This window comes from Aquarana catesbeiana, linkage group LG10 (assembly GCF_042186555.1).
Source record: "Aquarana catesbeiana isolate 2022-GZ linkage group LG10, ASM4218655v1, whole genome shotgun sequence".
NCBI lineage: Eukaryota > Metazoa > Chordata > Amphibia > Anura > Ranidae > Aquarana > Aquarana catesbeiana.
The window spans coordinates 243,341,330-243,364,961 of NC_133333.1; the positions used below are offsets into that span (position 1 = coordinate 243,341,330).

Here is a 23,632-nt window from a genome sequence, read left to right on the forward strand (position 1 = left end):
GGGCCTTCCAATGGTGGAATTAGATCATGAATTTCCCTCCTTAGGGCATCCAAGGGTGTCCTATTTGAGTACAATATTGGGCAAATAGAATTCTGGTGTTTTTCACTAGCCGAATCACTACCAGGAGGAAGGAGGTCCTGATTCCCCTATATAGATCATTGGGTATGACTACAGGGATCACCAGAAAGAAGAATGAGGTCCTGATTCCTCTATATCGATCTTTAGGTATGACTACAGGGGTCACCAGCAAGAAGAATGAGGTCCTGATTCCTCTATATAGATCTGTAGCTATCTCTAGAGGGGTCACCAGCAGGAGGAAGGATGTCCTGATTCCCCTATATAGATCTTTTGGTATGACTACAGGGATCACCTGCAAGAACAATGAGGTCCTGATTCCTCTATATAGATCTGTAGCTATCTCTAGAGGGGTCACCAGCAGGAGGAAGGATGTCCTGATTCCCCTATATAGATCTTTTGGTATGACTACAGGGATCACCTGCAAGAACAATGAGGTCCTGATTCCTCTATATAGATCTGTAGCTATCTCTAGAGGGGTCACCAGCAGGAGGAAGGATGTCCTGATTCCCCTATATAAATCTTTTGGTATGACTACAGGGGTCACCAGCAACAAGAATACGGTCCTGATTCCTCTATATAGATCTTTAGTTATCTTTAGAGGGATCACCAGCAGGAGGAAAGAGATCCTGATCTCTCTGTATAGATCTTTATATCACTACAGGGGTCACCAGCAGGAGGAAGAAGGTCCTGATTCCTCTATATAGATCTTTAGTTATCTCTAGAGGGATCACCAGCAGCTGGAAGGAGGTCCTGATTCCTCTCTGAATCTTTAGTTATCACTAGAGGGATCACCAGCAGGAGGAAGGGGGTCCTGATTCCTCAATATACACTATATCACCAAAAGGATAGGGACGCCTGCCTTTACACGCACATGAACTTTAATGGCATCCCAGTGCGTAGGGTTCAATATGGAGTTGGCCCCCCCTTTGCAGCTATAACAGCTTCAACTCTTCTGGGAAGGCTGTCCACAAGGTTTAAGAGTGTGTCTATGGGAATGTTTGACCATTCTTCTAAAAGGGCATTTGTGAGGTCAGGCACTGATGTGGACAAGAAGGCCTTTCTCGCAGTCTTCACTATAATTAATCCGAAAGGTGTTCTATTGGGTTGTGCAGGCCAGTCAAGTTCCTCCACCCCAAACTCGCTCATCCATGTCTTTATGGACATTGCTTTGTGCAGTTATGTTGGAACAGGAAGGGGCCATCCCCAAACTGTTTCCACAAAGTTGGGAGCATGAAATTGTCCAAAATGTCTTGGTATGCTGACGCCTTAAGAGTTCCCTTCACCGGAACTAAGAGGCCAAGCCCAACCCCTGAAAAACAACCCTCATACCGTAATCCCCCCTCCCCCAAATGATTTGGACCAGTGCACAAAGCAAGGTCCATAAAGACATGAATGAGTGAGTTTGGGGTGGAGGAACTTGACTGGCCTGCACAAAGTTCTGACCTCAACCCGAAAGAACACCTTTGAAAAGAATTAGAGCGGAGACTGCAAGCCAGGTCTTCTCGTCCACATCAGTGCCTGACCTCACAAATGCGCTTCTGGAGGTATGGTCAAACATTCTCATAGACAGACTCCTAAACCTTGTGGACAACCTTCCTAGAAGAGTTGAAGCTGTTCTAGCTGCAAAGGGTGGGCCAACTCAATATTGAACCCTACGGAGTAAGACTGAGATGCAATTAAAGTTCATGTGCTTGTAAAGGCAGGTGTCCCAATACTTTTGGTAATATAGTCTTTATATCACTAGAGGAATCACCAGCAGGAGGAAGGAGGTCCGGATTCCTCTGTATATATCTTTTGTTAGCTCTAGAGCACATGTGTCAAACACAAGGGCTGAATTTGGCCCCCCAGGCCATTTCATGTGGCTCCAGCCCCACCTTGTCTCAGCTGTCGGCAGCAGAGAGGAAGACAGAACTTCTCCAGCAGATCTTGCGCTTCTCCGTGCAGCCGCAGTGCCCCCTTGTTTCTGCCTCCCCTGGTCTCAGAGTTCAGCAGACTCCAGCAGCTGACTCCAGCCCTCTTCTGGTCCTCCTCCAGACCCTGCACTTTCTGCTTCCCAGCAACACCCCCAGCTTCTTCCCGGCAGCAGCACAAGGTAAGGGGGGTGGACTGTGATGTAAGGGATGGTGGGGGACTCTTTGACTTCTGTTGGTGGGGGTGCTCTGGACATCTAGTCTTATAGATACAACTGGTCATTTGAGGGTGACCATAATGCTGATGTGGCCTGCAATAACCAGCAGGGATCACCAGCAGTAGGAAGGAGGTCCTGATTCCCCTATGTAGAGCTTTAGTTATCACAGTTATGACCAGAGGGATCACCAGCAGGGGGAAGGAGGTCCTGATACCACTATGTAGATATTTAGTTGTCATCAGAGGGATCACCAGCAGGATGGAGGAGGTTCTGATTCCTCTTTGTAGATCTTTAGGGTTTTACTAGAGGGATCCCCAGCAGGATGGAGGAGGTTCTGATTCCTCTTTGTAGATCTTTAGGGTTTTACTAGAGGGATCCCCAGCAGGAAGAAGGAGGTCCCGATTCCCCTATGTAGATCTGTAGTTATCACTAGAGGGATCACCAGCAAGAGGAAGGAGATCCTGTTTTCCTGATGTAGATCTTTAGTTATGACCAGAGGGATCATCAGCAGGGGGAAGAGGTCTTGATACCGCTATGTAGATATTTAGTTGTCATCAGAGGGATCACCAGCAGGATGGAAGAGGTCCTGATTCCTCTTTGTAGATCTTTAGGGTTTTACTAGAGGGATCACCAGCAGGAGGAAGGAGGTCCCGATTCCGCCTATGTAGATCTGTAGTTATCACTAGAGGGATCACCATATAGAGGAAGGAGGTCCTGTTTTCCCTATGTAGATCTTTAGTTATGACCAGAGGGACCACCAGTAGGGGGAAGGAGGTCCTGATACCTCTATGTAGATATTTAGTTGTCATCAGAGGGATCACCAGCAGGATGAAAGAGGTTCTGATTCCTCTTTGTAGATCTTCAGGGTTTTACTCCAGCAGGAGGAAGGAGGTCCTGATTCACCATTTAGAATACTGTGTCCAGTTGTGGAGGCCTCACTTAAAGAAATATATTGATAAAAAGAGCTCAGACAGGCAACAAAAACGGTGAAAGGTCTGAGGTATAAAATATATCAGGAGAGACTGCAGGAACTTAATAATATGTACAGCCTGGAGGAAAGAAGGGAAAGGGGAGACATTATTGAAACCTTTAACTACATTAGGGTGTAAATAAGGTTCAGGAGGGCAGAATATGAATATGAAGTTAAGATCAAGAACACAATATCATCAACGTAGCAGAAATCCCAAACTAGCAGGAAGAAAGTTCAAAACTAATCTTAGGAAGTACTAATAAACCAAAAGAGTAGTTTATGCTTGAAATGTATTTCCAGGCAAAGGTAGTCAGTCAGTCAACAGTAAGTGGATTTAAATATGCTTGGGACGGACATACTGTAGATCCATACTCAGACAAAAAAGTTTATATAGAGCAGTGGTGGCCTGTCCACTTGGGGTGCCCCCCTATCCATGTGTCCGGCCCCCTAATCTACATTCGGGGCACTGGATGCATGGATTCCAATGGGGGGGGGGATTTTGAAGCACGTGATTAGAGCCAAAGGCTCAAAAAAAAGGGTGGGCTCAGGGTGCAAGCACTGTGCCCCAAGCCCACCCAGTTGTCATTAGTGAATGAATATTTGGTATTTGCACATTAAATCTCCTCCCCGCCAATCAGGAAGCGGGTCACGAGACCTGTTTCCCAATTGGCCAAAACGACAAGCGATCCTATTGGACCACCACAACGAGGAGGAGGAGGAAGGGGGAGACGCAGAGGACGAAGCCGCCCACCGGTCCTTGCCTGCTGGTCTCAAGATGTGGATGGTCACTGCGCTGATCGATCCCTTGGGAACCCCCTAGAGTTGGAAATCTTGTGCGCTTACTGCTTTATCTTCTATGTAAGTGCTTTTTATCTCATGCAATTATTCTACATCACTAATGGCGGTTTGCGCCCTGTGATCTGTGCTTTACTCACCTGTCAGCTGGATTCCCCTGAGATCCTAACGAAGGAGCTGCAGCCTGTGTGTGATGTAATTCTTGATGAGTCTCCAGCCCTGAACGTGCCTTGGTAGCCAATCAGCTTCTAACTTCAGCTTGTTCAATTCAGCTTTGACAAAATAATCCTGGAAGCTGATTGGTCAGAGACATTGCATGCCTCTTCTGCAATAAACAGCCTGCCTACTTGTAAGTTTTAAAATTCCTTTAGTTCCATTTGAAGCTGTCCATATACTAGCATAGCTCCCATCTGTCCCGGATTTCGAGGGACTGTCCCTGATTTGGAGCAATGTCCCTCTGTCCCTCTTTCCTCCTCATTTGTCCCTCATTTTGGTCTGATCCATATAGTTATACATAAAATGTACTTTTTATCTTTCAAAAAGTGTTTCCCAGTGCTAAACCTTTCATCCAATTTCTAAATTGCTGCATTTGTACCTTTTAAAAGCCAATATAAAGGAATAGTAGTGGTACAAAAAAGTCCTTGTGGATTTAATTAACCTTTTTTTTTTTTGTTAATTCTCCTTTTAAGGGGGGTGTGGCAGGGGGCGAGTCCTGTGCCTACATACGTTTGATAGTAGGTGTCCCTCATTCCCATCTCAAAATGTTGGGAGGTATGTACTAGTAGAATTTCAAATGAACCCTTTGTGCAAATATTCTCTGTTCACTTGATGACTTGACAAAAGCTGTTCAAAACTACTTCAAAATGTAGTTTGCTTAACATTAAAGCGGACCTTCAGTCATTTTTTCATCTTCCCATCTATTAAATCTTCTGCCCTTGTTGTTGTTTTAACTTTGGATAGTAAAACATTTTTTTCTGCCAGTAAATACCTTATACAGCCCACTTCCAGTTTCTCATCTGGTCATTAGCCTAGGCTTATGACATCATGTACAGCTCTCTCTCACTCTCGTGAGAGTTTGAAGGGGGGGGGGGGGGGGGGGTTGAGTCATAAGAGGGCCAATGAGAGCTGCAGAGCTGGAGGTGTGCGTCTGTGTGTCTGTGTAAATCCAGCAAGGGAACAGGCAGCAGCTTCAGCTGCCCATTGTTAAAATGGCTGCAGCCAGATTCAGTGGAGGGAGATTTCTGCAGCATATTTGGCAAGTACAGAATCACAGTATATGTAAAAGAATATGCAAAGTGGTTGGAGGGAAGCTTCAGAATGGCAAAGATGTTTTTAATTACAAATTATGTGAGCAGACTGCAGTTCCTCTATAAATTTAGTAACGAATGTAATTTCTGGAACGAAAACCACATTAGATTGGTAGAAATTCCTTTGCACGAGAAAAATTTTCCACCCCGCTCCTTCGCATTTTCTTGTCACTGCGGTCAAAAAACAAATGTTGCTATGACCCCCCTAACCATTAAAAAATCAAAAAATTTTCTTGAAACAAAAATTTCTTCATGAAATAAGTGTATGGCAGAGTTTATGCCTGGTTCACACCTTTGCGTTTTTATGTGCATTTTGCACTTAGCAAAAACACACTACAGTCCATTTTACATGGTTTCCTGTGGATCGAAATCAATTCTGTGCGGTTGGAGCCTGAGCGTTTTTTGGAAATACTCAGGGACTTTTTTCCCACATTAGATTGCATTTTGCGTGCATTAGAGTTAGACCCCTTTCACACTGGGGCGTTTTTCAGGTGCTTTAGCATTAAAAAAAGCGCCTGTAAAGCACCTGAAAGAAGCCTCATCTGCAATCCCAATGTGAAAGCCCGAGCCCTTTCACACTGCCAGCGCCCGAAAAACACTGGTAAAGTGCCGCTTAAGACCCCTTTCACGCTGGGGAGTTTTTCAGACGTTTTTCGGGCGCTGGCAGTGTGAAAGGGCTCGGTCCATCGGCGCACGCAGCCTGGTGGCAAAAACAGGAAAGCGCTGCAAAGAAGCTGCTTGCAGGACTTTTTTTGATGCCCTGCCAGCGCAGCGCCCCAGTGTGAAAGCACTCGGGCTTTCACATTGGGATTGCAGATGAGGCTTCTTTCAGGCGCTTTACAGGCGCTTTTTTTAACGCTAAAGCGCCTGAAAAATGCCCCAGTGTGAAAGGGGTCTTAGGGTTAGCAGTAATCATATTGGTTAGTGGTAATTGTTAGGGTTGGTGTTCTAACCTTAACAATTACTGGTAACCCTAACCCTAACTCTAACCTTAACCCTAAAAATTAATGCAAACCCTAACTCCAACCCTAACAACTACTGCTAACCCTACCAATTACTGCTAACCCTAGCTTTAACCTTAACTCTAAAAATTAATGCTAGCCCCAACTCTAACCCTAACAACTACTACTAACCCTAACAATTACTTCTAACCCTAACAATTACTGCTAACCCCAACCCTAACAATTAATTCTAACTTTAATGTTAACCCTAACAATTACTGCTAACCCTAACCCTAACTCTAACCCTAACAATTACTGCTAACCCTAACTCTAACCCTAGCAATTACTGCTAACCCTAACCCTAACTCTAACCCTAACAATTACTGCTAACCCTAACTCTAACCCTAGCAATTACTGCTAACCCTAACTCTAACCCTAGCAATTACTGCTAACCCCAACCCTAACAATTAATTCTAACTTTAATGTTAACCCTAACAATTACTGCTAACCCTAACCCTAACTCTAACCCTAGCAATTACTGCTAACCCTAACCCTAACTCTAACCCTAGCAATTACTGTTAACCCTAACCCTAACAATTACTGCTAACCCTAACAATTACTATTATCCCTAACTGTAATAAACAGGAACTGATTCTGGACAGTCGCACTCTTAAAAAATAGCCTTTTTTATTTAGAAAAATTCACATCAAAATCAAAGATGAAAATCACAGCAGACTGAAGAGCTGACGTTTTGCACTAACAATGGTGCTTATTCATAACCCAAACTGTAACTTAACCCTAAAAATCATTGCTAACCCTAACCTTAATAATTACTACTAACCCTAACCATTACTGCTATCCCCAATAATTACTGATAACCCTAGCCCTTAACCCCAACATGCGACTTTGGACACAAAGGTTTCTGCACTACTTTGATGCTACTTGAATGCCAGAGAGTGTAAAGTCACACCCCGAACAATTGCTACTAACCCTAACTTTAACCTTAACCTTAAAAATGAATGCTAACAATTACTGCTAAACTTAACTTTAACCCTAAAAATGAAAGCTAACCCTAACGCTAACAATTACTGCTAACCCTGACCCTAACAATTACTGCCAACCCTAACTTTAACCTTAACCCTAACCATTACTACTAACACTAACCCTAACAATTACTGATAACCCTAGCCCTTAACCCTAAGAGCCCTTTCACACTGGGGCGGTTTGCAGGCGCTATTGCGCTAATAATAGCGCCTGCAAACCTACCCGAAAGTGCCGCTGCTTTGTATCCAGTGTGAAAGCTCCGAGGGGCTTTCACACTGGAGCGGTGCGCTGGCAGGACGGGAAAAAAAGTCCTGCTAGCAGCATCTTTGGAGCAGTGAAGGAGCGGAGTGTATACCGCTCCTGCCCATTGAAATCAATGGGACAGCGCGGCTATACCACCGGCAAAGCGCCTCTGCAGAGGCACTTTGCGGTGGTATTTAACCCTTTCTCGGCCGCTAGCAGGGGGCAAAACCGCCCCGCTAGCGGCCAAATACCGACGGTAAAACACTGCTAATAATAGCTAATTTACCGCCGACGCCGCCCCAGTGTGAAAGGGCCCTAATATGCAGCTTTGAACACAAAGGTTCCTCCACTACTTTGATGCTACTTGAATGCCAGAGACTGTAAAGTCACATCCCTAACAATTACTACCAACCCTAACTTTAACCTTAAAAATTAATCCTAACAACTACTGCTAACCCTAACCCTAATAATTACTACTAACCCTAACCTTATTAATTACTACTAACCCTAACCCTGACCCTAACAATTACTACCAACCCTAACCAATACTGCCAACCCTAACTCTAACAATTACTGCTAACCCTAACTTTAACCTTAACCCTAAAAATGCTAACCCCAACCCTAACAACTATTGCTAACCCTAACTATTGCTGCTAACTCTAATGCCCTGTACACACGTTCAGTTTTTCATACGGAAAATGTTCAATGAGAGCTTCTTGTCGGAAATTCCGACCGTGTGTAGGCTCCATCGGACATTTTCCATTGGAATTTCCGTCACACAAAATTTGAGATCTGGATCTCAAATTTTCTGACAACAAAATCCGTTGTCGTAAGTTCCTATCGTGTGTACACAATTCCGATGCACAAAGTTCCACGTATGCTCGGAATCAAGCAGAAGAGCTGCACTGGCTATTGAACGTCATTTTTCTCGGCTCGTTGTACGTGTTGTATGTCACCGCGTTCTTAGCGATCGGAATTTCCGACAAGATTTGTGTGACTGTGTGTATGCAAGACAAGTTTGAGCCAACTCTCCTGCGTTCTGGGTGGGGGGTTTCCTGAGTTCTGGGAGGGTGGGAGGGGATCCCTCTCCTGCATTCTGGGTGGGGGGGTTCCCCTCTCCTGCATTCTGGGTGGGGGGGTCCCTCTCCTGAGGTCTGGGTGGGGGGTTCTCCTCTCCTGCATTCTGGGTGGGGGGGTCCCCTCTCCTGAGGTCTGGGGGGGGGGTTCTCCTCTCCTGCATTCTGGGTGGGGGGGTCCCTCTCCTGAGGTCTGGGTGGGGGGTTCTCCTCTCCTGCATTCTGGGTAGGGGGGGTCCCCTCTCCTGAGGTCTGGGTGGGGGGTTCTCCTCTCCTGCATTCTGGATGGGGGGGTCCCTGAGTTTTGGGAGGGTGGGGAGTTCTCCTCTCCTGAGTTCTGGGTGTGGGGGGGGGTTCCCCTCTCCTGCATTCTGGGTGGGGGGGTCCCTCTCCTGAGGTCTGGGTGGGGGGTTCTCCTCTCCTGCATTCTGGGTGGGGGGGTCCCCTCTCCTGAGGTCTGGGGGGGGGTCCCCTCTCCTGAGGTCTGGGTGGGGGGTTCTCCTCTCCTGCATTCTGGGTAGGGGGGGTCCCCTCTCCTGAGGTCTGGGTGGGGGGTTCTCCTCTCCTGCATTCTGGATGGGGGGGTCCCTGAGTTTTGGGAGGGTGGGGAGTTCCCCTCTCCTGAGTTCTGGGTGTGGGGGGGGTTCCCCTCTCCTGCTTTCAGGTGGGGGGTCCCCTTTCCTGAGTTCTGGGGGGGTCCCCCCTCCTGCGATCTGGGGGTCCCTCCCCTATAGCTGCACTCTGGGTGGGGGTCCTGGCCCCCCTGCTATGCTCCCATTGCACCTAGTCACGTGTCCATTGTATGGCTCCCCTCCCCCCAGCCCCGGGTGGGGATCACAGCCGGCATTCTCTTTATTACTCCCATAAACTGGTGCTGATGCTGCGTCTGCACCGGCCGCCTCTGCCGCACCGCCCCATCCCGACCGCCAGAGGGCAGCAGTCTCCCCTCCCTACGCGCATCCGCAATCTCCGCAGACCAGGACGTCACCTCCCGCCCCCCCCTCTCGCCTTCTCATTGGCCCTCTGATGCCCAGCTGGCTCGACTATTGGTCATGAGGGCCGTCACTCCGGCGAGGCGGGCGGGGCGTTCCGGCGCTGGCTGGGCTCTGGGGGCCTCAGTCAGAGTCAGTCAGCGGAGGAGGACGGATCATTCCCTGCACAGTGCCGCACGGTCCCGGCCTCTCCCCTCCATGGCTGCAGCCACAGCCGCCCCCTGCTCACGGTGAGTCCGCATGGCAGCTGGGCCGTCCTTCTATCGCGGGAGGTGATCGTGATAGAGGGTGGGGTGTGGCATCGCGACTGGGTGACGTCACATGACGTCATTGCGACCATCATAACAAATGGGGGTGGGATGTCACCCGATCCTCACCGACACCCACATGACGTCATCTGGGGGGCTCACAGCACATTGGGTGACCCCGGGGTGACAGATGACAGGACTCCGGGTGATATGTGGGTGACAGATGACAAGGAGGACATTACTGTACTCTGATTATATATGAGTGAGAATTGTACAATCATTGTCCGGTGAGGAGGAGGGTGACGGCTGATGATCAGATATCTGTATATGAGAGATGATGATTCTCCAGAAGTCTGATATCCCATCCCCCCCCCCATATCATCCACCTATCCCATCCCCCCCCCATATCATCCACCTATCCCATCCCCCCCCCATATCATCTACCTATCCCAACCCCCCATATCATCCCCCCCATATCATCCACCTATCCCATCCCCCCATATCATCCACCTATCCCATCCCCCATATCATCCACCTATCCCAACCCCCCATATCATTCCCCCCCCCCCATATCATCCACCTATCCCAACCCCCCATATCATTCCCCCCCCCCATATCATCTACCTATCCCAACCCCCCATATCATCCACCTATCCCATCCCCCCCCCATATCATCCACCTATCCCATCCCCCCCCCCATATCATCTACCTATCCCAACCCCCCATATCATCCCCCCCATATCATCCACCTATCCCAACCCCCCATATCATCCCCCCCATATCATCCACCTATCCCAACCCCCCATATCATTCCCCCCCCCCCCCATATCATCCACCTATCCCAACCCCCCATATCATCCCCCCCATATCATCCACCTATCCCAACCCCCCATATCATCCACCTATCCCAACCCCCCATATCACCCACCTATCCCAACCCCCCATATCATCCACCTATCCCATCCCCCATATCATCCACCTATCCCAACCCCCCATATCATTCCCCCCCCCCATATCATCCACCTATCCCAACCCCCCATATCATCCCCCCCCCCATATCATCCACCTATCCCATCCCCCCATATCATCCCCCCCCCAATATCATCCACCTATCCCATCCCCCCATATCATCCCCCCCATATCATCCACCTATCCCAACCCCCCCCCATATCATCCACCTATCCCAACCCCCCCCATATCATCCACCTATCCCAACCCCCCATATCATCCCCCCCCCCATATCATCCACCTATACCAACCCCCCCATATCATCCACCTATCCCGACCCCCCCATATCATCCACCTATCCCAACCCCCCCCCCATATCATCCACCTATCCCAACCCCCCCCCCCATATCATCCACCTATCCCAACCCCCCCCCCCATATCATCCACCTATCCCAACCCCCCCCCCATATCATCCACCTATCCCAACCCCCCCCCCATATCATCCACCTATCCCAACCCCCCCCCCATATCATCCACCTATCCCAACCCCCCCCCCCATATCATCCACCTATCCCAACCCCCCCCCATATCATCCACCTATCCCAACCCCCCCCCCATATCATCCACCTATCCCAACCCCCCCCCATATCATCCATCTATCCCAACCCCCCCATATCATCCATCTATCCCAACCCCCCCATATCATCCATCTATCCCAACCCCCCCATATCATCCACCTATCCCAACCCCCCCCCCATATCATCCACCTATCCCAACCCCCCCCCATATCATCCACCTATCCCAACCCCCCCCCATATCATCCACCTATCCCAACCCCCCCCCATATCATCCACCTATCCCAACCCCCCCCATATCATCCACCTATCCCGACCCCCCCCATATCATCCACCTATACCGACCCCCCCCATATCATCCGCCTATACCAACCCCCCCTATATCATCCACCTATCCCAACCCCCCCTATATCATCCGCCTATACCATCCACCTATCCCAACCCCCCCCATATCATCCCCCCATATCATTCACCTATCCCAACCCCCCCCACATATCATCCGCCTATACCAACCCCCCCATATCATCCGCCTATACCAACCCCCCCATATCATCCGCCTATACCAACCCCTCCATATCATCCACCAATCCCAACACCCCCCCCATATCATCCACCAATCCCAACCCCCCCCCATATCATCCACCAATCCCAACCCCCCCCCCCCCATATCATCCATCAATCCCAACCCCCCCCCCCCCATATCATCCACCAATCCCAACCCCCCCCATATCATCCACCTATCCCAACCCCCCCCATATCATCCACCAATCCCAACCCCCCCATATCATCCACCTATCCCAACCCCCCCCATATCATCCACCAATCCCAACCCCCCCATATCATCCACCTATCCCAACCCCCCCCCCCATATCATCCACCTATTACATCATCCACTATTCTTCATATTACACCTGTCTGTCCGTCCAATATCTGTCCATCTCTCTCTCTATATATCACATGACTTTTCTCTCTCCCTCTCTCAGTATCTCATCTCTCATAAGTTTCTCTCATCTCATCTCTCTTGTCTTATCTCATCTCTGCATCTCATCTCCTCTCTCTTGTCTCTTCCTTTGATATCTCTGATGGGGAGTCTGTGTAGAGATCACACCTAGATAGAGATCTCCAATCAGGATATAGGAAGGCACACAGAGGGATCCTGCGCTCTGCAGTGGATTGCACTGATTGGGGTGTCAGTTCTGGACTCGGGGTGTCAGTAATGTTATTTCAGGCCTATGCTGGTTTTCCACCCGTCTCTCTTCATTAACCCCTCACCTCCCGCCCCCTCCGTATGAAGTCACCTCTCAGACACACAGCCTGCAGTTTCTGTTTTCCTGGGAGATTTATTTCCTGGGGGGGGAGGGGATTGATGGAGTGTCCGGCACCATGGGCAGGCCTGGGACTCCTCTCTCCCTGGGTGTTGCAGATCTGGCTTGCTCTTGTTTTCTGGTGCATTTCCCCGAGGTGCCCCCCCCCCTACAGTGTCTTATTAACCCCTTCAGCAGTCAGTGAGCCCCTCCAGGCGATTCCTACAAATGACTCGATCAGTTTGCAGAGAGGTATGGCCGATCGAATCCATTCCCCTTACTCTGCCATCCTGATTCCATGGGGGGGAGTTTTCTGCATCCATATTTTATTCCAACATAAGCAGACATCTGATCCGTCATAGAAAGCTGCCGGCTCTGCCGGGACAAATGAGCCTTACAGATGTTTTCCTGGACTCCATCCCTGAGCAGCCATGTTAAGTGAAAGCCCAAGATGGCAGCAGTCTCCGGTTGTCAGGCCTTGCCGCCTCCCCCGCTCACAATCCGGGGTCAATCGTTACAATAAAACATCTTTATAGTGTTTAGTTATCATCTCTGATTATCCCCCATCAGTTCCTAGAGGCTCGGGCCTGTGCGCCGTGATCGCCATCTTCCAGTCTTATAATATTCAGATATTCTCATTTTTAACCCTCAGAACTCATTTTACATCCCAGTTCAACGGGTGGGCCAGGAGTGTCTGTTCAGTGTATAAACAGGGGTGCTTGGCTGGTGCGGTAGCGCAGTCCATAAACAGGGGTGCTTGGCTGGTGCGGTGGCTTACTGTATATACAGGGGTGCTTGGCTGGTGCGGTGGCTCAGCGTATAAACAGGGGTGCTTAGCTGCTGCAGTAGCTTAGTGTATAAACAGGGGTGCTTGGCTGGTGTAGTGGCTCAGCGTGTAAACAGGGGTGCTTGGCTGGTGAGGTGGCTCAGCGTATAAACAGGGGTGCTTGGCTGGTGCAGTGGCTCAGCGTGTAAACAGGGGTGCTTGGCTGGTGAGGTGGCTCAGCGTGTAAACAGGGTGCTTGGCTGGTGAGGTGGCTTAGTGTATAAACAGGGGTGCTTGGCTGGTGCAGTGGCTCAGCGTGTAAACAGGGGTGCTTGGCTGGTGAGGTGGCTCAGCGTATAAACAGGGGTGCTTGGCTGGTGCAGTGGCTCAGCGTGTAAACAGGGGTGCTTGGCTGGTGAGGTGGCTCAGCGTATAAACAGGGGTGCTTAGCTGCTGCAGTAGCTTAGTGTATAAACAGGGGTGCTTGGCTGGTGAGGTGGCTCAGCGTATAAACAGGGGTGCTTGGCTGGTGAGGTGGCTTAGTGTATAAACAGGGGTGCTTGGCTGGTGAGGTGGCTTAGTGTATAAACAGGGGTGCTTGGCTGGTGAGGTGGCTCAGCGTATAAACAGGGGTGCTTGGCTGGTGAGGTGGCTCAGCGTATAAACAGGGGTGCTTGGCTGGTGCGGTGGCTCAGCGTATAAACAAGGATGCTTGGCTGGTGCGGTGGCTCAGTGTACAAACAGGGGTGCTTGGCTGGTGCGGTGGCTCAGTGTACAAACAGGGGTGCTTGGCTGGTGAGGTGTCTCAGCGTATAAACAGGGGTGCTTAGCTGCGGCAGTGGCTCAGTGTATAAACAGGGGTGCTTGGCTGGTGCGGTGGCTCAGCGTATAAAGGGATGCTTGGCTGGTGCGGTGGCTCAGTGTACAAACAGGGGTGCTTGGCTGGTGCGGTGGCTCAGTGTACAAACAGGGGTGCTTGGCTGGTGAGGTGTCTCAGCGTATAAACAGGGGTGCTTAGCTGCGGCAGTGGCTCAGTGTATAAACAGGGGTGCTTGGCTGGTGCGGTGGCTCAGCGTATAAAGGGATGCTTGGCTGGTGCGGTGGCTTAGTGTATAAACAGGGGTGCTTGGCTGAAGCCGTTGCACATGTTTATGCCACCGACTTTTTACAGGATGATTGCATGGCTGTCAGATCTTCCAGCCGCTGTGGGCTCTCCATCAGCCCGGGTTCACAGTGATGCAGCGCATGTAATTCGCACAGGAATCGCAGCAAATTCCCGTGCAAACTTCATGCGGTGTCTCTGGGATACAATTTGAGCCATGGATTTGCTTAAAAGCAGAACTTCCCCTTTTGGGTGGTGCTCTGCTTTAACGTACACTCCACAATCGGTTCGCAGGAACGGGTTGCGTTTTTGATGCCGTGCGAAATCCACAGCAAATTTGCTGTAAATTCGCACGGCATCAAGTGTGAACCGAGGCTCAATGGAGAGATCTGTAGGCTACAAATACCCCTCATTGTCTAAATGCCAACTTTTTTATCTGATTTGTGGATCTTCACATTTATTTTGTCACACATCTGTAAACATTTCCGAGCATTTCTAAATTTTTGATGCGTTAAGCATTTTCTGCGCACTTTTTTTTTTTTATAGGCCACTGGCATCACTATACATTTTATTCTAAATTTAGTATTGATTGGTTATTTTTAGTTTTATAATAAGGATCTGGTGGTGTTTGTTTTTTGATGATCACATATGTCATAATATTATGATTGTGTTATGTTCCATGAAGGGGATACAATGGGGTTGGTTTACTAAAACTGGAGAGGGTGCAAAATCTGGTGCAGCTCTGCATAGAAACAATCGGCTTCTAATTTTTTTTTTTTTTTTGTCAAAGATTAAAGTGATTTTAAAGTCTCGTTTAAAAAGAAAAAAAAAAAATTATGTTATAATTACCTCCTCTGCGCAGTTGGTTTTGCACAGAATGACCTGGATCCGCCTCTTCTCAGGTCCCTCTGCTGCTCCTGGCCCCTCCCCTCTTTGCTGCTCCTGGCCCCTCCCCTCTTTGCTGCTCCTGGCCCCTCCCCTCTTTGCTGCTCCTGGCCCCTCCCCTCTTTGCTGCTCCTGGCCCCTCCCCTCTTGTCCAGTGCCCACACAGCAAGCAGCTTCCTATGGGAGCAGTCGAGTCACAGCTCCTTGTGTCCATTCAGACACGGACCCCTGCCCCCTCTCTTTCCTGATAGGCTAGCTGAATTTGACAGCCGCGGAAGCCAATGGCGCAGCTGCTGTGTCTCAGCCCAATCAGGAGGAGTGTCCCGGACGGCTTAGACATTCGTGGAGATGAGATGGGACTCAGGAAAGTAATTAGGGGGTGCTGGGGAGAATGCTACACATAAAGATGCATTAAGATTAAAAACCTTCTGCCTTTACAACTCCTTTAATTGAACAAGCTGAAGTTAGAAGCTGATTGGCTGCCATGCACAGCTGCAGCAGATTTTGTGTACTCCAGTTTTAGTAAATCTCCCCCATTGCATGTTATGGAGGTGATACAATGTATTTGATGAAGGTTACATTGTTGCATTGCTGGCCTCTTTGGCTTGGAGTCAGGTTGCAACATTGTCACCAGATAAATTTGGACTGTAACAGACGCCGTGTGCTAGATTTATTGGATTTTTTTTGCTGATGATATCCGCTTTTCATTTCAAGAGTCGCTTTGCATATGAAACACGCTGCCGTTTATGTTTTCTGCTGGGAAATTGAACGCCGTACCCGCCGGTGGGGGTGTGGGGTGGGGGGGGGGGGGGGGTGGTGAGGTTCAACCACTGGCTGCAGGTTTGTTTGGCAGGTGTCTGGGATGACTTTCCCATGATGTCACAGCCCTAATGGATGGGGTTGCTATGGAGACGGGATGACGGCGAGGAGGGGCAGCTGACGCGGTTGTAGGAATGGAAGGAGACGAATGTTTCTGGTACAGGATGATGCATTAATGAAGGATGAGCTTCGGATACGGTGAGACGTCAGCTGTGATCTGACGGCCTTTTGGCAGCCAGGAAGCGTTTTGGTGACCAGGAGGCTTAGGATTGGCCCCGGTGGAGATGAACCAGTGATGAGTCATTTTTAGAAGAAGCGGTTGATCGTTTTATTATTGCGTTCTCACTGTTTTCCATAAGGATGAGCTCCGGCGTGTTCGCATGGCGCACGTGCCGAGCCCGCCAGGAAGTCGGCACGGCGCAGCGCTAATCACAGGCAGGGAGACATTTCCCGATCTCTGCAGCCGCACATCGGGAAATGTCTCACTGCTTGTGATTAGCGCTGCGCCGTGCCGACTTCCTGGCGGGCTCGGCACGTGCGCCATGCGAACACGCCGGAGCTCATCCCTAGTTTTCCAAGAAGGATGAAGCTCTCTGGTCAGGCCCTGGCTCAGATTCCCGAGATTTGCAGGAACTTTCACCTATCGGCGCTGAGATTCTGGGGTCAGATCCAGTCCTAGCTTCGTCTGCATGGAGTGTGCATGGTTTTCTTCCACAACCCAAAGACATACTGGTAGGCTATTGATATTTCACCTAAAATTACTCTAAAGCAGGCAACCTGGGGCCGTCCAGCTGTTGTAGAACTACAAGTACCATCATTCCTTCTGGGAGTAATTGTAACTGCCAGCCTTGCAATGCCTCATGGGAAATGTAGTTCCACAACAGCTGGAGGGCCCCAGGTTGCCTACCCCTGCTCTAAAGGGTGTGTGTGTGTGTGTGTGTGTGTGTGTGTGTGTGTGTGGGGGGGGGGGGTGTAGAGAACTGTAAAGTGCTGTGTAATGTGATGACGGCTTTCAATTGTCATGCTAACGAGAGCTTGTTTTTGATTGGCTGATAAGGGATAGGCCTCACAACTGCTATTCATATTATATTATAATATAGTTTCAGCTTGCATGCCTGTACACCCCCCATAGGCCAGAAATTTGTATTTTTCATCTCTGGACCTATTAATTTACATATACTTTGTATATTTTATATATATATGTGTGTGTGTGTGTGTGTGTGTGTGTGTATATATATTTAAAAAAGAAAAAAAAATTATAAATATATTTTATATATACATATAATTTTAGGCAAAATAAAGCAATCTTCCTGCAATATAGACTTCCAAAAATTATTTAAACTTTTTAGGGAAAAAATGTGAAAAGGCTAAAAATTACACTTTTTTTTTTTTTTTTTTTTCTTTTATGTTTTGTATGTTCCCCACAAATAAAGCTTTCTTTAGGAGGTATTTGATCACCTCTGCTTTTTTTATTTTCTGCACTAAAAACGAAATAAAGATCGACAATTTTGCAAAAAAAAAAAAAAAAATGTTTTTTTGCTTTCTGCTCTAAAACACATAAAAAAAAATGCAAAAATCAAATTTCTTCATTCATTTAGACCAATATGTATTCTGCTACATGATTTTGGTTAAAAAAAGTCCCATTAAGCACATTTTGATTGGTTTGCTCAAAAGTTATTGCGTCTACAAACTATGGTGCGTGTATATATACTGGAATTTTTATTTATTTTTTTAATAGTAATGGTGGCAATTAGTGATTAATATAGGGACTTCCATATTGCAGCAAACGATCAGACACTAACTGACACTTTTGCACTTTGTGGGAAGCAGTGACACTAATACAGTGATCGGTGCTAAAAAATATGCTCTGTCACAGTACTAGTGACACTGGCTGGGAAGCAGTTAAACATCTAGGGTGATCAAAGAGTTTAATGTGTGCCTAGCTAGTGTTTATGTGTACTGTGTGGTGTTTTTGCAGGGAAATATAATCCACCACATCCCTACTGACAGGACGGAGCTCTGCGTCGTTTATACAGGCAGTCTTCCGTTGGCCGGCACTCGCTGATCGGCTTCTGCTGTGACTAATCAAATAAGTATTTTACCCGTTTGCAAAACATGACTTAGTACTTGGAGGAAGAAAAACCCTTGTTGGCAATCAGAGGTCAAACTTTTATGGTAGTTGGCCACCAGGTTTGCACACATCTCAGGAGGGATTTTGCAGATCCTCTCAAAGTCATTAAGGTTTCGATGCTGACATTTGGTAACTCGAACCTTCAGCTCCCTCCACATATTTTCTATGGGATTAAGGTCTGGAGACTGGCTAGGCCACTCCGGGACCTTAATGTGCTTTTTCTTGAGCCACTGCTTTGTTCCCTTGGCCATGTCTTTTGGGTCATTGTCATGTTGGTATACCCATCCATGACCTATTTTCAATGCCCTGGCTGATCTCAAGGCAGCTGGTTCTCACCCAAGATTTGACGGTTTATGGCCCCGTCGTCCCTTTGATGCGGGGAAGTTGTCCTGTCTCCTTAGCAGAAAAACACCCCTAAAGCATAATGTTTCCACCTCCATGTTTGATGGTGGGGATGGTGTTCTTGGGGTCATAGGCAGCATTCTTCCTTCTCCAAACACGGCGAGTTGAGTTGATGCCAAAAAGCTCGATATTGGTCTCATCTGACCACAACATTTTCGCCCAGTTCTCCTCTGAATCTTTCAGATGTTCATTTGCAAACTTCAGACGGACCTGTACATGTGCTTTCTTGAGCGGGGGGACCTTGCGGACGCTGCAGGATTTCAGTTTTTCACGGTGTAGTGTGTTAAAAATAGTTTTTTCTTGGTGACTATGGTCCCAGCTGCCTTGAGATCATTGACAAGATTCCCCCGTGTAGTTCTGGGCTGATTCCTCATCGTTCGCATGATTATTGAAACTCCACAAGGTGAGATCCTGCGTGGAGCCCCAGACCGAGGGAGATTGGCAGTTAATTTGTGTTTCTTCCATTTGTGAATAATCATACCAACTGTTGTCACCCTCTCACCAAGCTCCTTGCTGATGGTCTTGTAGCCCATTCCAGCCTTGTGTAGGTCTACAATCTTGTCCCTGACATCCTTGGACACCTCTTTTTGGTCTTTGCGCTTCTCGGCCTTTTGGCTAAGATCAAGTGTAGTATCTGTTCTTATCAGTTTCCAGAGGAGGCGCTGTGCAACCTCCGAGTCTAGGGAGGGCACATGCAAATCCAATGGTGTAATTGGACCTGGAAAGACTGTTCGGCAGTCCTGGTGTCTGGACGCCCACCGAGACGTCGGGGGCTGAGTCCGAGCCGTCCGGAAGGGTTCTCCTGGTGAGGGTGGGTGCTGCATCTGGGTCTGACCAGAGGGTCGGGTCCCTGGCCTTCTGGCCTAGATTGTGGTAGCTCTAGCTATGGACAGTTTTTTGGGACAGAACACTGGCTCCTTTCTAGCAGGGAGGGAGGAGCGGTTAGTAATCCCGAATGTAATTAGGAGGGAGTGATGGGAGCGCGGTGGGGCCTGATGGTAAAGGGCTCTCACCAAGCTCCCAGAACTTCATACCTTCCTGCCTGGAGTGGGGGCTGCTGTGGTTTGGGCTGTTGGTCAGGGTTGGGGTTTGAAAGCCTATGGAGTATGTGCTCCTGGAGTGGTAGTCCAGGGGTGCCAAAAAATCACTGTGAGTGAGGGTCACTTTGATTTGAGGCACCACGGTCACTGCACCATATGAAACGCTTTTTTAACACCTGCCTCTTGGGCCGGGCCTTTTGGCTAGGACCAGAGGAATTTTTTTATTCCTGGTCGGAGGGCCTGGTCATTATTTCACACAATGGCCACCTTTTCACTCTCCTCTCCACTTATTCCTTCCCCACTTTATTTTATTGATTGCCTGTGTTTGTCACCTTTTTTGTATTTTTGTGTTGTACACGGTTTGTTGCGGTCTGTGATGAGTAGGGTTGCAGGTCCTCGTGGCCTGCCCTAAAAGTCGTGGGAAGGGGTGGACATGGCCTTTTGGCTTAGTTTGCCCTCTCTCTCATGGGGTCTCCCTTCGGGGGAGCCTCACCTAGTACTTGGGTGGGTCTGTTTTGGCAGGCCCTCCAGAGAACGGGGTCCGTCTGGTTTCGGCCAGATGGACCAAGTGTAAGTACCCTTGTCCCCGTCTGGAGCCTAACGCCCTGGGGGATTCAGGGCAAGGTCCTCTGATTTTAGAGGACTTGTGTACCCATTGCACTTTTTTGTGTTTCACTCTTTGTGTGTGCACATTTTTTTTTGGCACCGGGTGAAGTTTTTGGGTGTGTTTGCACGCCATGGGCTTTCAAAACAAAAAAAAAATATGGTGGAGAGTTCGGAATCTGATTGCTTGCTTCTGTGGACAGGTGTCTTTCATACAGGTAACAAGCTAAGATTAGGAGTACTCCTTTTTAAAGTGGTTGTAAACCCTGTACTACCACCTTTCCCTACACGTAAGCCTATAATAAGGCTTACCTGTATGTACCGTGAAAATCTCCTAAACTTGCACCGTTTAGGAGATATTCACCATATACGCTTGCGCCGTTATCGGCGCATGCGCACTTTAGAAACGGCTTGATCGTGATGTTTCTAAAGGGCCTGTGCCATGACCGGTGGCTCCGATGCGCGGGAGTGACGTCATCGTGGCTCGGGCCAATCACAGCGCCGGAGCCCGCAAACCTGGAAATAACTCCTGGAGACATGTTACTGGTCACAGCGGTGTACGGGGACCACTGCAACAGCGTCGATCTAAGGTAAGTATTTCATAATGAGCTAGTATGCCATGCGTACTAGCTCATTGTGCCTTTGTCTTGCAGGTTTTTTTTTTTTTTTTTGTTTTTTTTTTTTTTTTGTTTTTTTGCTTTTTTGGTGGGTTTACAACCACTTTAAGAGAGTGCTCCTAATCTCAAAAAAAAAACCTTTTCATAAAGAGGGTAAAACCTTCTGGAGGTGAAGCGTTTAATCTACATTGTATGTAGAAGGAAGTGCATTGCTTTGATCTGCAGTCACATGAAACAAAGTAAATAAAAAAGTAACAATGTTAACTTTGTATCTCTCTCTTTGCATCTGAACATTGTGTCTAAGCACTGGGTCAGACGTCTGTGTTTTGTGTCTTCTACAGATTCTGTATTTACACAGCAAGGCTTATCCCTTTTTGCAGCCAGTCCTCGTTCACACTTATCGCGGTGCGGGAATGCACGCAAAATCACGCGCTTTCCAGCAATGCACAAAAACGTACTGCCCTTTTACAGACGTGCGGCAGTGCCAATGAATTCTTAATGGCACCCCCACTCATGGAGCTAACGTGCGCCCAAAAGTTTTGGTATTGCGTGATTTTCAAAATGGTGCGAGCATTTCTCGTTCTATAGGGCAGCACATTGAAATTAATAAGCTGCCCTAAACTTGACTTGTGGAAATGCACAAAAAAGTGCGCACATTTGGTCGCACCTTTGGCCTCAGTTTGGAGATCATTGGTCTAAGCCCTACCCTTTATAGGTTCTCTTGGCCTGTGAAGTGTCCGTTATCTGGTCAATTAATCACATGGAAGAGGCGGTCACAGTGATGTTGATAAGGATGAAACTATGGAGATCTCACATCTGTTTTTACATGGTGCCTTTGATGAGTAAACAGAAGTGGGGCCTGTTGTTGTTGAAAGGCTGAAATTGTCAAATCTGGGGCTCTTATCACGTCTAACTATTTAAAATGTCTGAAACCAAAATGAATACAGCCCAGACATAACCTCCACCCAGATACTGGTGAGCTGGTCCTGCATTAGAATCCTGATCCAGCCGCTCCTGGGTCGGGCTGTCCCCATTCATGTTTAGGGTGTATGGACATGGCCGCCTGGGGTCATACAATGGAATGTTCTGGCATGTTCCCCCACCTGGGAGCCACAATTGCTGCATACATCTGCCCCATAGACCTAAATGGCTGTATGCTTGTATATGCCCCTACTCGTGTAAAACCCTGAATACAGATGGTCTGTGTTAAGGGTTTTATGTCTGTATGAATTGCTGGTTTACGCAGGTAGTGGCATATACCTGCACACAGCCACCAAAAAGTCATTCATGTGTATGGGGCTGCTGTACATCGTATCTGTGGCTCCTGGGTGGAGAATTACTAAACTCTCCCATCCATATAAGCCCTTAAAGTGGAGTTCCATCCAAAGGGGGAAGCTCTGCTTGTCTGCCCCCCCCCTCTCCGCTGCCACATTCTTCACCTTTTGGGGGGGGGGAATGGGTAACTGGTTTTAATAGTACCCAGGGGAACCTCTAGGACAGGAATCTCCAAACTTTCTAAACAGAGGGCCAGTTTACTGTCCTTCAGACCTAAGGGGGGTCGGGACTGTGGCTGTTGGGAGTAGAAAAGGTTCCAAAGTCAGTGGGAATAAACAATACCCCATTTTCGGTATCATTGGTAGTATTTATGCCCTATCTTTGGTGTCAGTGGGTGGAATTATATACCATTGTTGGTATCAGTCGGGGCGTATATATATATATATATATATTAGATAAAAGCAAGCAAAGCGCCGCAGTTTGGAGATCACTGCTCTAGGATAAGGCTTATTGCCAATCACACGTTGAGCTTCCTTTGGTGGTATCTACCAGTAGCTCATAGACCTCATGGTTGCCCAATCCACTCGAAAATGACGAAACTGGGAGAACATGATCCAATGTCTCTGGGTTACCTGTGGACTTGGAGGAAACACATGGATCCAAACTTTAGATTTGGAACTGGAGAATCTAGAAATGTCAGGACAGGTCCAGTTGAATGTGACCACCTACAGCTGGCTACACTGGTGGGTAGTTGTTAGTTGCATAGTTCTGTTTTCTTGGGAGACGTTTTTTCTGTGCTTGTCCTCGATCAGCCTGACTGACTCCTGAATTCTCCATTCATTTGTTCCCCACTGACATGCCTGTGGTTAGTGGCTATCCTGTGTTGATGGTTATAGGCTCACCCCATCTGCTTTGCGTCCTTGTGTGCATTCCATGGCAGAGCGTGGCCATACCGCCTCCGTGTCGCGCTGTATTAATATTTGCACATGTGAAATTCCTGTCATTCATCGGCGAGCCGTCTACAATTCCATTTCTTTGCCTGACTTTTCTATAGACCCTCCTGCTATTCTATGAATTGATCACAGTTCCTTTATACAAAGTATGGACATGGGACCCGTGGATATTGGCCTACAGAACAGCAGCAATGTGATAATGGGGACGTTTCAAATATATTTTTTTTTAAACTTGTAGCCTGACTTCTTCATTTTGAGAAGAAAAATGTTTGGCTATTGGATATATTTCAAAGTTGAACTCCAGCCTTCCCTTTAGGCCGGGTTCACATACAGTATCTCACAAAAATGAGTACACCCCTCACATTCTTGTAAATATTTTCTTCTATCTTT

General features: G+C 48.2%; 1 protein-coding gene and 1 pseudogene across 14 annotated transcripts in view; both read left to right on the plus strand.

Moving 5' to 3' along the window:
• Positions 1-9,651: 9,651 nt before the first annotated feature.
• Positions 9,652-23,632, plus strand: part of KIF1B (kinesin family member 1B) — a 277,895-nt gene continuing 263,914 nt past the window's right edge. For all 14 annotated transcript variants that reach the window (XM_073603542.1, XM_073603543.1, XM_073603544.1 and 11 more), the window contains exon 1: positions 9,652-9,804. The gene's annotated coding sequence lies outside the window, so the exon portion shown is untranslated. The remainder of the gene's footprint in view (positions 9,805-23,632) is intronic.
• Positions 19,350-19,512, plus strand: LOC141111600 (U2 spliceosomal RNA; annotated as a pseudogene).